The 12,221-nt window shown below is 41.6% G+C and overlaps 1 protein-coding gene across 3 annotated transcripts in view; it reads right to left on the bottom strand.

Annotated features, from left to right (window-relative positions):
- LOC144967331 (uncharacterized) overlaps positions 1–11,099 on the bottom strand; it is a 33,671-nt gene extending 22,572 nt beyond the window's left edge. Inside the window, exons 1-2 of one of the 3 annotated variants that reach the window (XM_078904423.1) lie at positions 11,055–11,099; positions 10,474–10,775 (exon numbers count right to left, since the gene is read on the bottom strand). The gene's annotated coding sequence lies outside the window, so the exon portion shown is untranslated. Of the gene's footprint in view, positions 1–10,473; positions 10,776–10,879 lie in introns of all 3 variants that reach the window. The other 2 variants (XM_078904420.1, XM_078904421.1) reach the window with 2 other exon arrangements.
- Positions 11,100–12,221: the final 1,122 nt, after the last annotated feature.

Genomic DNA, 12,221 nt, shown 5'->3' on the forward strand with positions numbered 1-12,221 from the left:
AGTCTTTGATTTTGTTGAACGACCCAACTGACCAGGACTCTTGTTTGTTGGGTGTCATTTTCTTTGGCCATCCTTCTTCCAAGTATTTGAAGACAGCCGATAGCACTGGATCGTCCTGGGATTCTTTCGTCAGCTCATCAGGGTGAGAGGGAGATACCATCTGAATGGCGCAGATTGTTGACGAATCATCTCCGGTCTCTCGTTTGTCGAATATTTGGTCAGGTCCTGATGGCAAACGACTCAAGGCATCGACATTTCCGTGGTCCGACGTCTTCCGGAACTCGATTTTGTAATCGTACTGGCTCAAGGTAAGTGCCCATCTTGCCAGTCTGTTTGCTGCCAGTGCTGGAATCGGCTTTGATGGTCCAAACAGAGAGATCAGCGGCTTGTGGTCTGTCACCAAAATGAATCTTCGGCCGTATAAGAATTGGTGAAATTTGCTCAAGGCAAAGATGATGGCCAATGCTTCTCTCTGTATTTGGCTGTATTTCCGCTGACAGGCGGTCATCGTCTTCGATGCGTTGGCGATAGGTCGTTCACTGCCATCGGAGTAACGGTGAAACAGGACAGCTCCAATGCCAACTTCTGATGCGTCACACGAGATTCCAACTTCCAACGATGGGTCGAAATGTGCAAGTACGGTATCAGATTGAAGCATTTCCTTGATCTTCCGGAAGGCTGACTGTTCTTCCGGTCCCCATTTCCATCTCACGTCTTTCTTCGTCAGACGATATAGCGGCTCTAGTGTTGTAGAGATATTGGGCAAGAACTTGCTGTAAAATTGCACTTGCCCAAGGAAAGATCTGAGGTTGGAAACATTCTTTGGAGCTGGCATGTTTTGAATGGCATCTGCTTTTGGACCTTTCGAGACGCCATCTCTAGACAAGTAGTGTCCAAGGTATTCCACCCGTGGTTGGGCAAAGGCACATTTCTCGAGTTTACATCGAAGGCCCGAGTCTTGCAGACGTTGAAATAGGCCTCTAAGGTTACGTAGATGCTGTTCAGCGTTGTCTCCACTGACGAGTATGTCGTCCAAGTAAGCAGCAACGCCCGGCAGATCTTGGATTAATCTGTCAACAATCTCTTGGAAGTAACCAGGAGCCGACTTAATTCCAAACGGTAGACGCTTCTGCAGTAAAACGCCTTTGTTTGTGCTGAGGGCAAGTCTCTTCTGCGACTCTGGTCCAAGACAGATCTGGTTGTAGGCATCTGCAAGGTCGATTTTTGTAAATCCATAGCCACGTCCAAGCTTTCTCATCAGATCCTCAGGTGTAGGCATGGGATGGCGATGCGGTTCCAACTGAGGATTCACGGTCACGGAGTAATCTCCACAGACCCTGATGCTAGGTCTGTTTTGTCCAGGAGCAGTCTTCTTCTTTATTGGTACGACAGGAGTACCATAATCGTTGAACTTGGTCAACTGCCAAACGCCTTTCGAGATGCCAGCTTGTAGCGCTTGGTCCAAGTCTTCCTGGATTGCAATGGGTACTGCCCGAGGACGGTGAAAAACTGGAGTAGCGTCTGGTTTGAACTTCACTTCCAGTTCAAAGTCTTTAAAGGTTCCCAACTCCTGTTTGAAGAGGTCTGGGAACTCAGAGCAAAGCTGTTTCAATGCCGACTGAAGTGACCAATCAGGTTTATTGTCGCTCGTCACTGTGTTTACAATCTCTCTGCCGTTGGAATGAATGAGGGCATCCACCGACAGTCCAAGATCTTTAATCGTTGTACGTCCAAGGAGATTCAGATCCAAAGTTGTCACGACAAATTTTTGTCTTATCAAGCCCTCGGGTTCCGGAAATGTTGAGGTCGACAGGCTGGCAACGCCAATCACTGGAAGATCTGCGTTGGAAGCACAACGGTATTTGCACGTAGGTGGTGACAGTGCAGGCCGTCGCAACTTCTTCCAGGTCTTTTCCGAAATGATGCTGTCTCTGGAACCAGTGTCAACCTCGAAAACGACTGACACATCGTTCAAGTAGCAGGTCTTCCACAAAGGTCGGGCCGCATTCCAATTGACCTTTGTCACCGTCTTTACTCGTTGATGTTGACTTCTCTTCCGACAGGCAGACTTTATGTGGCCCTTAATGCCGCAGTGGTGGCAAAGGGCTTCCTTGAATCGGCAGGCATCACTCGAGTGGTTCCCGAGGCACCGGTAGCATCGGGTTTTCTGGTTCCTGTTCTCCGTTGATTTTGATTGGCTGTTGATCTTTGGAGACGGTTTGTTATTCGCCGTTGGTAGTTTACGAGCCGGATTACGATTGGGCTGGAACTTAAACACATCGGCATTTGATGTGCCGACCGTCTCTCTGGCAACTTTTCCAGCCTCCTCCACTTCTGCGGCGATTTGAATGGCTCGATTGAACGTCAGCTCGTCGTCTTTTACTTTAAACAAGGCTTTGACGATAGCCTCGCTGTTGATCGAGCAAACGAATCGAGTCCTCATTGCCTCGTCCAACGGGTCCTTGATCGAGGCAAAATCACATGTAGCTGCCTCTTGCCGAATTCTGGCAGCTAACTCGTGGACAGTCTCCCCTGGCTTCCTTTCTGTTCGTGTCCAGAATTTGAAACGCTCCCGAACAACGAATCTTTTGGGGTTGAAATGGTCAACCATGTGCAGCTCGATCTCATCCATCGATAATTCGTTGACGTCCTTGGGAGGAACGCTCTGTGAAGCCAGGTTTGCCAGCAGCTTGAAGATGGCACACGATTGGTTGGTGAGAAAAATCTCCGCAATCCTGTCCGATGGAATGGAGTTGGCCTTTACGAACGTCTGGAAACGTGACCAATAGTCCGTCCACAGCTCTGCGTTTGAATCAAACTCGCAGAACCTGGTGTTGGTCACTGACGACTTGGGACGATCGATCACCAAGGCCATTAACGTTTCCATCTGTTGACGCTGCAACTCCACCTGCTGTTGTTGTTGGGCCATCTGATCACGCAATAGCCCAATGAGCTCCTCGTTGGTCCATGCTGCTCGTGTAGTCATGACGATACGTCCAAAGCAGCCAATGAACGATCAGCAGGCCGATACGTCGCTCCGCTAGTTGGTTTTCCGTGCTGTCCGATACAGCAAAAAGTAGGTCAACCGTTTGACCCAGTTCCTCCTCGCACGTCCGACACGGCAAGGCAGGCTTGTCCTGATGAAAACGTCCAAAACAGCCAATGGACGGTCAGTAGGTCGATACGTCCGACTCCGCTGGTTGGTTTTCCGTGCTGTCCGATACAGCAAGAAGTACGTCACCCGTCCGACACGGCAGGTACTCCTCGCACGTCTGTCACGACAGGCAATCACGTCCTGATGATTCTTCCACGTCTGTCACGACAGGCAATCACGTCCTGATGATTCTTTCACGTCTGTCACGACTGACAGTCACGTCCTGATGATTCTTCCACGTCTGTCACGACTGACAGTCACGTCCTGATGATTCTTCCACGTCTGTCACTACTGTCACGACTGACAGTCACGTCCTGATGATTCTTCCACGTCTGTCACGACTGACAGTCACGTCCTGATGATTCTTCCACGTCTGTCACGACTGACAGTCACGTCCTGATGATTCTTCCAAAGCAGCCAATGGACGGTCTTCCCTCTCAGCAAGTCGAAACGTCGCTGTACATACACGTCCGACTCCGGTGGTAAGTTGTCCTTGCTGTCCGATACAGCAAGATAAGTAGGTCACGGCAGCTTCTCCTCGTACGTCTGACACGGCAGAGCAGTCACGTCCTCTCCCTCGCTCGTCTGGCACGGCAAGGCAGGCAGGTCCCCCTCACTTGTCTGGCACGGCAAGGCAGGCAGGTCCCCCTCGTTCGTCTGTACTGCAAGGCAGGCAGGTCCCCCTCGCTCGTCTGTACTGCAAGGCAGGCAGGTCCCCCTCGCTCGTCTGGCACGGCAAGGCAGGCAGATCCCCCTCGCTCGTCTGGAACGGCAGGGTAGGCAGGTCCCCCTCGCTCGTCTGGCACGGCAAGGCAGGCAGGTCCCCCTCGCTCGTCTGGCAGGTCCCCCTCGCTCGTCTGGCACGGCAAGGCTCGTCCTTCTTCGTCCGGAGGCAGACCAGGGCAAGGCTCGTCCTTCTTCGTCCGGAGGCAGACCAGGGCAAGGCTCGTCCTTCTTCGTCCGGAGGCAGACCAGGGCAACGCTCGTCCTTCTTCGTCCGGAGGTAGGGCAGGGCTCGTCCTTCTTCGTCCGGAGGCAGACCAGGGCAAGGTTCGTCCCTCTTCGTCCGGAGGTAGGGCAGGGCTCGTCCTTCTTCGTCCGGAGGCAGACCAGGGCAAGGTTCGTCCCTCTTCGTCCGGAGGTAGGGCAGGGCAAGGCTCGTCCTTCTTCGTCCGGAGGTAGGGCAGGGCTGTCCCCTTCGTGGGTTGGCAGTCCTTAAAAGGACTGTGATTTCATGTGACCCACAGCTGGAATCCTCGTCGCCACTGTTATGTACCAACCGCAGTACATAAAATAACTGACAGGGAAGACGTTCCTTGGTTGCCAATCATCAAGTAATTATTATTTATTCAAGTACTTTAAATCATAATATATCACAGACTTAGTAATATTAAACATGCAGTATAGAAATATACATAAACAGAAATATACGTTATGTAATATAACGTCAATGCACAAGTGTAGTTAACTAATGATACGAATATAACGTATTCTATTAATATATTCAATTGTGACATTATTTAGAAATAACTAAATGTAATTAAGTGTATTATTCATGGAAGTAAATTATTAGTTATCGCAAAGGGCAATAACTCAATAATAACAATACACCATAACAAAACGTATTTAGTATTTATTTCCTATATAACTTAGAATTCAACTCTCTCCTTACTCAGAAGAGTATTTCTCGTATACTAATTCAATTGTTGAGAAAACCAAAATGGTGGTTGTATTTTATATATTTATTTAGTCGTGACTTTTGAATAAAAGTGTTTTATTTTATTAGAGGGAATACAATAGAAAATTACATTGTTTTGCAAAATTATTTAGTCTGGCAATAAAAATACAGCGGTAATTACTTTAGAATAATAAAAAAAAGAACTAACAAATTAATTTGTTAAAAAACAAAAACAAAAAAAAACAACAAAAAACAAATAAGAAAACAATTTAAATAAATGAGTTTTGAGAAGTACTTAAAAAAACGAGAAAAAAAAAAAGAAATAATTTAAATGGATAAACAAATATATAAAAACAACACAAATTAATACTAAATTGATATAATATTAGTAAGTTAATAAATTTAATTCAATACTGGAACCTTCCCAAAGTCATTACATCAATGGTACCAGCACAAGTAAGGCAATAAATAAGAAAAAGTTCGTTTGCCAAAAGCTCTATTCAGTGTTCACTGGTTATTAAGGTGGGCTCATTTGAATTAGCCCGACCTAGTACTAGAGAGGCCAGACAGCAAAAATCTGAGTTAGTTCACCGTCAGGCGACGTGACGATGAGATGACGATGTGGGCGGAGTGGAGTGGAGTGGTTGGGGGGGGGGGGGGTGATAAAAAGAACAGGAGCGTATCCTGGTTTATGCATTACGGGGTACATGGTGATTCGCAATCTATCAAAAATACACACAAATTGATTTCAGTACGAAGTATCAAGTTTAAGTAGTAACTTTTGAAATTATCTAATTTAAATTTGATTATTTCGGACCTGGTAATACAGCTTATAACTTGAAAAAACAGGCTGGTATTTGCCCACCCTGCCCATTATTACCAGCCGTCCCTGACTGGCCGTTTACAGAGATGTCTGTGTCTGAAAGAAATTGTCACGTCCTACATGTTAAGTGTTGCCGTTGGCCATGGACCATTGTAAAGCGCTTTGAGCACGTTTAGTGGATATTGCTCTATATAAAAGCTCAATTTTTTATATTTTTTTATATTTTTTAACCTTAAACGTTTATAGTCTTCCTCTTCTTCTTCTTCTTCTTCTTCTTCTTCTTCTTCTTCTTCTTCTTCTTCTTCTTCTTCTTCTTCTTCTTCTTCTTCTCCTCATCCTCCTCCTCCTCCTCATCATCATCATCATCATCATCATCATCATCATCATCATCATCATCATTATAGATAGAATGCGCTTGGCCAAGGAGTTCACAACATTGGCATCCGGAAGTATAAAGAACCAACACACACACTCTGTGTAACCATGAACGTTTATAGTCAGGTTAATACAGTTTAGTGAGAACAACTCACAAACGCGGATGGCAAAAACAATAACAAAGGCCTGAGTGACGTCATCTGCATACTATCTATTAGAGCACTCACTTCACATGCTAGGGGACCAAGATCGATCACAGGTCAAGATTTCAACTGACCCCCCCCCCCCCCCCCCCCCTCCCAAGGTTTTGCCAAGAGGAGGGTCATTTAAATCGATTGATATTTAGGACGAGATTAATGGCTAAATTGTTGGGGTTTTTTTATACGTTTTTCCAGAGTTCGACAGTTAACTGGTTAAAGGAAGGGAGGTGAAAGGAGAAAATAAACAATACCATTTATATGTTAATGAGATGGTAATGTGCGCGTGTGTTAGATCGATGAAATCAGCATAACAACCTTCGTCGGTGACACGGAGTAGAAACTGTGTCAACTCTTCGCCATTGTGCGTATCCAAGTTATGTAAGCCAGGTGTTAGTCATGGTAGCTATAGATAGAATGCGCTTGGTCAAGGAGTTCACAACATTGCCATCCGGAAGTATAACGGACCAACACACAAACTCTGTGTAACCATGAACTTTTATAGTCAGGTGCGTTTATGGGTTCTTCTCACTAAACTGAATGAACCAGACTATAAATGTTCATGGTTACACATAGTTTTGTGTGTTGGTCCGTTATACTTCCTGGTGGAAATGTGAACTTCTTAGCCAAGCGCACATACTATTTACTATATACACAAAAGTAATTCTTCAGAGCCATTGAGGGGCAAACAGAAAAGGAGATCAACCCGGTTTCTATAGCGTGAAGCGTAAAAAAGCAACTGTTTGATACTCTTTGGAAAGGACCATGGCGGAACTAGACGGCCATGGGTAGGACGGGAAGTTTATCAAAAAGAACTTTCCACCAGATCCAACAGACCTATTTACCCAATCACTAATGGGGTGTTTTTGTTGTTTTGTTTTTTTTGTTTTTTGTTTTTTTTTTTGTTGCTGTTTTTTTTCGTAGTCTTTGATTGGGATGACTGTTTGTCCTAATATACCTTTTGAAATGTGAGATTCAAGTTGAGTTTTTTTTAACGAAATTCGCAAACGCGTCCGAGTGAAAGTGTAAGGAAAATACACTTTGAAACAAGACTTGTTCAGTGGTTTCCTGCGAAGATTTTAAAATACCGCCGCCTCTCTATGTTTCATAGTGGGCGACTTAATCGGTTACCTGCCGTACTCCAAACAAAATCTCTCGAACCTGGGACCTCCCTAGATTAACTGGTAAACGCACGACATAACAACAAATTGAATCTATACGACGTATACACATATGCAGGTCTGACATCCGAATCCACTTATGGGCCTAGTTTACCACTGTTGTAATGAACAATATTTTGAGTCATTTTTTTAGATTTCCATTACAACACATTGGGGCCCATTAGTAATTGGGTTATAAGACCTGAAAATAAGCGCGCGTTAAATCCATACTTTTCCTCTGCTGATTATTTTTAATAGGTCCCAGGTTTGAAAATGTTTGTCAAGATGAGGGTCATTTAAATCGATCGATATTTGCAGGACGACTTTTCTGCTCAAATTTTGAAATACGTGTCTTGCCAAAGTACGGCAGTCAACGCCCTTCTCGCTTCTCAACGAAGGCATTTTAATGTTTAGTATGACTTTTTAATCTATGTGTGTCGAGCCCTGAGGTTGACATCAGCAACACGATAATGTTATGTGTTGTGTGTAACCGACAACAAAGGGTGAAAGTTAAGAGAAAGAAGTTCAAACAGTTTTAATGAAATCTTACTATCTATCTATAGATACAATTATTGTTATCTGAGATAACTTATCAGCAGTCGTTTTCTTTGCATAATATTTCAAAAATGATGATTTTATCATTGTCTCCAAAATGAAAGTGATAAAGAAGTGTACATGAAACAAAGCAGGGAAAAACATACAAGAAAATAAAAACATCCCAAAACATCAGCCTTCCTCGAATGGAGATCGAACCTAAGACCCCCTGATTACCGTTGAGACGTCTGACAGGTAATTTAATCAGGTCTGAGGTTAGATCCCCAGTAGAGGCAAGCTGATTTTTGGGATATGATTTCTTTTCTTGTATTTTTCTTTCTACTTTGTCTTTTGTCTGGCACTGTTTCAAAGACAATTTGTTTTCAGATGGTTATCTTACACCAGTGTCTGCTTCCTATTTTGTAAGTCTTACAGTATTTGTCACCGTTTTTAAACAAGTATTCTTTCAACGATAAAAAAGGTGTTTATTTTCCTAAAATGTGCATAAGATGGAATACGATAATAAGAAATTGATGATGATGATGATGATGATGATGATGACGATTATGATGATGATAATTAATGATGATGATGATGATGATGATGATGATGATGATGATGATGATGATGATGATGATGATAATGATGATGATGATGATGATGATGATGATGATTAAAATGTAAAATTTTAAATTAAAATTCCCTTTATTCATCCCATATGGGAAATTAGTCTCTAGGATCTATTCCAAGGGAAGACTGGAATAACAAAGGCGTCAGCCGCAGTGTAGCGCCGCAAAGGGCGAGTTGACCTGCTCAAGGCCACACAACGCAGAGGTGATTGAACTAGTGAATACAACTCACGATTTGTTTTCTTTTGTGGCCAAAGACTTGTCTTTTGACGTAATTTTTTGGTCAGTGTCAGTGTTTTTGGTCTTAGAGGGTTCTAGCGTAGCCATCGTAGTTATAGCCTGACACTGACCAAAAAAATGACGTCAAAATGCCAGTCTTTTGCTACAAAAGAAAACAAATCCTGAGTTGTATTCAATAGTTCAACCAATGAAATAACTTGTTTCCATGAGCTCTACTAACGGCAACTCACTAGACGCTACGCAAACCTAAAAGATGACATCAAACTGCCAGTCCTAGAGGGTTCTAGTGTCAGGCTATATGTGAACGATGGCAACGGTTCTAGTGTCAGGCAAAAAGTTACTGATGGCTCTTCTAGAAACGTAGCCATCGCTGGAACCCACTAGGACTTATAGTTTGACGTCATTTTTTAGGTTTGTATTTGTAGGGCTTAAGTGAGTTGTTAGTAGAGCTCAAGGAAGCAATTGATCCCAATGGTTGAACTAGTGATTACAACCGTCGCCATCGTTATGTAAAAGCCCGATACTGAAATCCAAAAGGACTGGCAGTTTGACGTCATTAGTGAGTTGTCGTTAGTAGAGCTCATGGAAACAAGTCATTTCATTGGTTGAAATATTGAATTCAAATCACGATTTGTTTTCTTTTGTAGCAAAATACTGGCATTTTGACGTCATTTTTTGGTCAGTATCAGGCCATAACCTTACGAAGGCCACGTTACAACTCACGATTTGTTTTCTTTTGTGGCCAAAGACTTGTCTTTTGACGTAATTTTTGGTCAGTGTCAGGCTATAAGTTCACGAACGCTACGGACTATCTCCATTGTATTAAAAACCACAACACGTGAACTTAGTAAATTGCTTGTTACAATACAAGCGAGTCTTACTATAGATAGAACGAAGATGACGTCACTCAAGCCTTTGTTATTATATTTTGCCATCCGCGTTTATGAGTGATTCCCACTAAACTGTATTAACCAGACTATAAAAGTTCATGGTTACACATAGTTTTGTGTGTTGGTCCATTACACTTCCGGATGGCAATGTTGTGAACTTCTAAGCCAAGCGCATACTATATATAGAGAGCTTATAATAGCGGCGTATTCTCCCAAACACCGAGCACACATTTTGTTATGTTTATATTTACTTTGTGACGCACATCGGCTTGAGAAAATAAAGTGTTTGATTGATAAAATAGATACTCTCTGTAGCAAATGTATTTAGACTGATATGTTGAGATAAGACGAGATTTAAGTTTACAAATTTAAACACTAGCGTTGTTTTTATAATAAAAGTAATAATAATATAATAATAATAATAATAATAATAATAATAATAATAATAATAATAATAATAATACTCGTAATAATAATAATAATAATAATAATAATAATAATGATAATAATAATAATAATAACAATAATAATAATAATAAACAATAATAATAATAATAATAATAATAATAATAATAATAATAATAATAACAATAATAATAATAACAATAATAATAATAATAATAATAATAATAATAATAATAATAATAATAATAATAATAATAATAATAACAACAACAATAATAATAATAATAATAATAATAATAATAATAATAATAATAATAATAATAATAATAATAATCATTTGCATGATATGCATTCAAATAACCTTTCGAGTCATGAAGATTTCTCTTACCCCAAAATCCCTGCACGTTTCTTGAACTTGAACTTGAACTTGAATCTTAAATCCTAAATGTCACGGCTGTGTTGTATAACTGAAACTGTGTACAATTTAACGTGCTAAGCACACACTTGCAAACAACACCTTATGGAATGCGACATGGTAAGTTACGTATAATCCTGACAATTTGTCCGACACACGAATAATTAAACAACAACCGGTGTTACTACTCACTATTCCTAAACCAAACTCGGCACACGAGTCCTCTTTGCTTTCTCAAAGTTAAATAATATATTTAACCAGTTAACTGTCGTACTCTGGAAGAAGAAAAAAAAAACGAATTAAAACATTTTGGCCAGAAAACTCGTCTTCAAATATCGATCGATTTAAATTACCCTCATCTTGGTGAAAACTTTCATACCTGAGACTTCGCGAGGTCCCAGGTTTTTGTCGAGATGAGGGTCGTTTAAATTGATCGGTATTTGAAGGACAAGTTTTCTGGCCAAATTTTTTAATACGTGTTTTTCCAGAGTAAGGCAGTTAACTGGTTAAGCTTGGAGTGATTAGGGTGTACTTCCCACGATAAAGCAACGCACCAGACCATGGCCCGTGTGAAGAAAGTTTGAATGGAAATGGAACAGCATAGCATAGGCTAATAACGGTCGAAGTTTGTCAAAAGCGAAGGAGGGACCGTTTCTCCTCCTTCCGTTAGCGTGAGGCGGAGAGAGAGAGAGAGAGAGAGAGAGAGAGAGAGAGAGAGAGAGAGAGAGAGAGAGAGAGAGAGAGACTCTCCTCTTCTTCTTCTTCGCTATTTAAGGACCGAGATATATTGAACTCGCATTTCATTCAACTCTCTCTCTCTCTCTCTCTTCTTCTTCTTCTTCTTCTTCGCTATTTAAGGATCGAGACATATTGGACATATTACAGTAATCACTCTGGTTTAAAACGACTGTTATGGAATTTTTCCCTACAAAAATATGAAACCCTAGTTACCCAAATAAAAAATGAAACCCTACAGTTTCCACGAAGAGATGAGTACATACATAACGGTGACGCTACTGAAGCTGAATAAGAGATGCCAACAATCTTGGTGAAATTTTCATACCTCAGTCATTTATCGTCAAAAGTTGGTAATACTTTAGTTTCTTTTTGTTTTTTTTTATTGTTTTTTTTTTATTTTTTTGGGGGGGGGGGGTTGTTTTATTTTTAAGGGTTTACGGCGTTTGCAACACATTTAGGCTATATCAGCGCCAGTAAAAGGGAAGAAACTGGGATAGTATAAAGTTCCAGAATTACAATTAATGCACCCAAGAAAAGGTAAGACAAAGGGGAATTTGTTCGAATAGGTAACAGATGTAGATTCCAAGAGCACACTATCAAAGTATTAAGTTTGAGATCACCTAAAAGTCTCATCCAGACACAAGCATAGGTCCCCACTAAGAGGGATACACTCAAATGTTTACCAATCATATATAATATGTAAACAATGCAATACAGTGCATAACAGAGAGATGATTTACAAGACAAAAAATATCATCTCCCAAAACTCAAACTGTACATTTGACTGTTTCCCTCCCAGCTGGGGTATCCGGCCGGGACCAGGACAAAACCAAGTAATCTCATTCCAAGACAAAGACAGATAGCATGTCGAAAAACAGATGGAGGAGGATAGACGACACAGGAAGTACCTCCCTACCCACTATGGGAATGGGAGGTCAGGAACCCCACCCAGGACTTTAGTTCGATTAGAATTGAACTCCGAC

The sequence above is a fragment of the Berghia stephanieae genome, chromosome 3 (genome assembly GCF_034508935.2).
Source record: "Berghia stephanieae isolate SIO BIC M18660-M18661 chromosome 3, UCSD_Bste_1.3, whole genome shotgun sequence".
Lineage (NCBI taxonomy): Eukaryota > Metazoa > Mollusca > Gastropoda > Nudibranchia > Aeolidiidae > Berghia > Berghia stephanieae.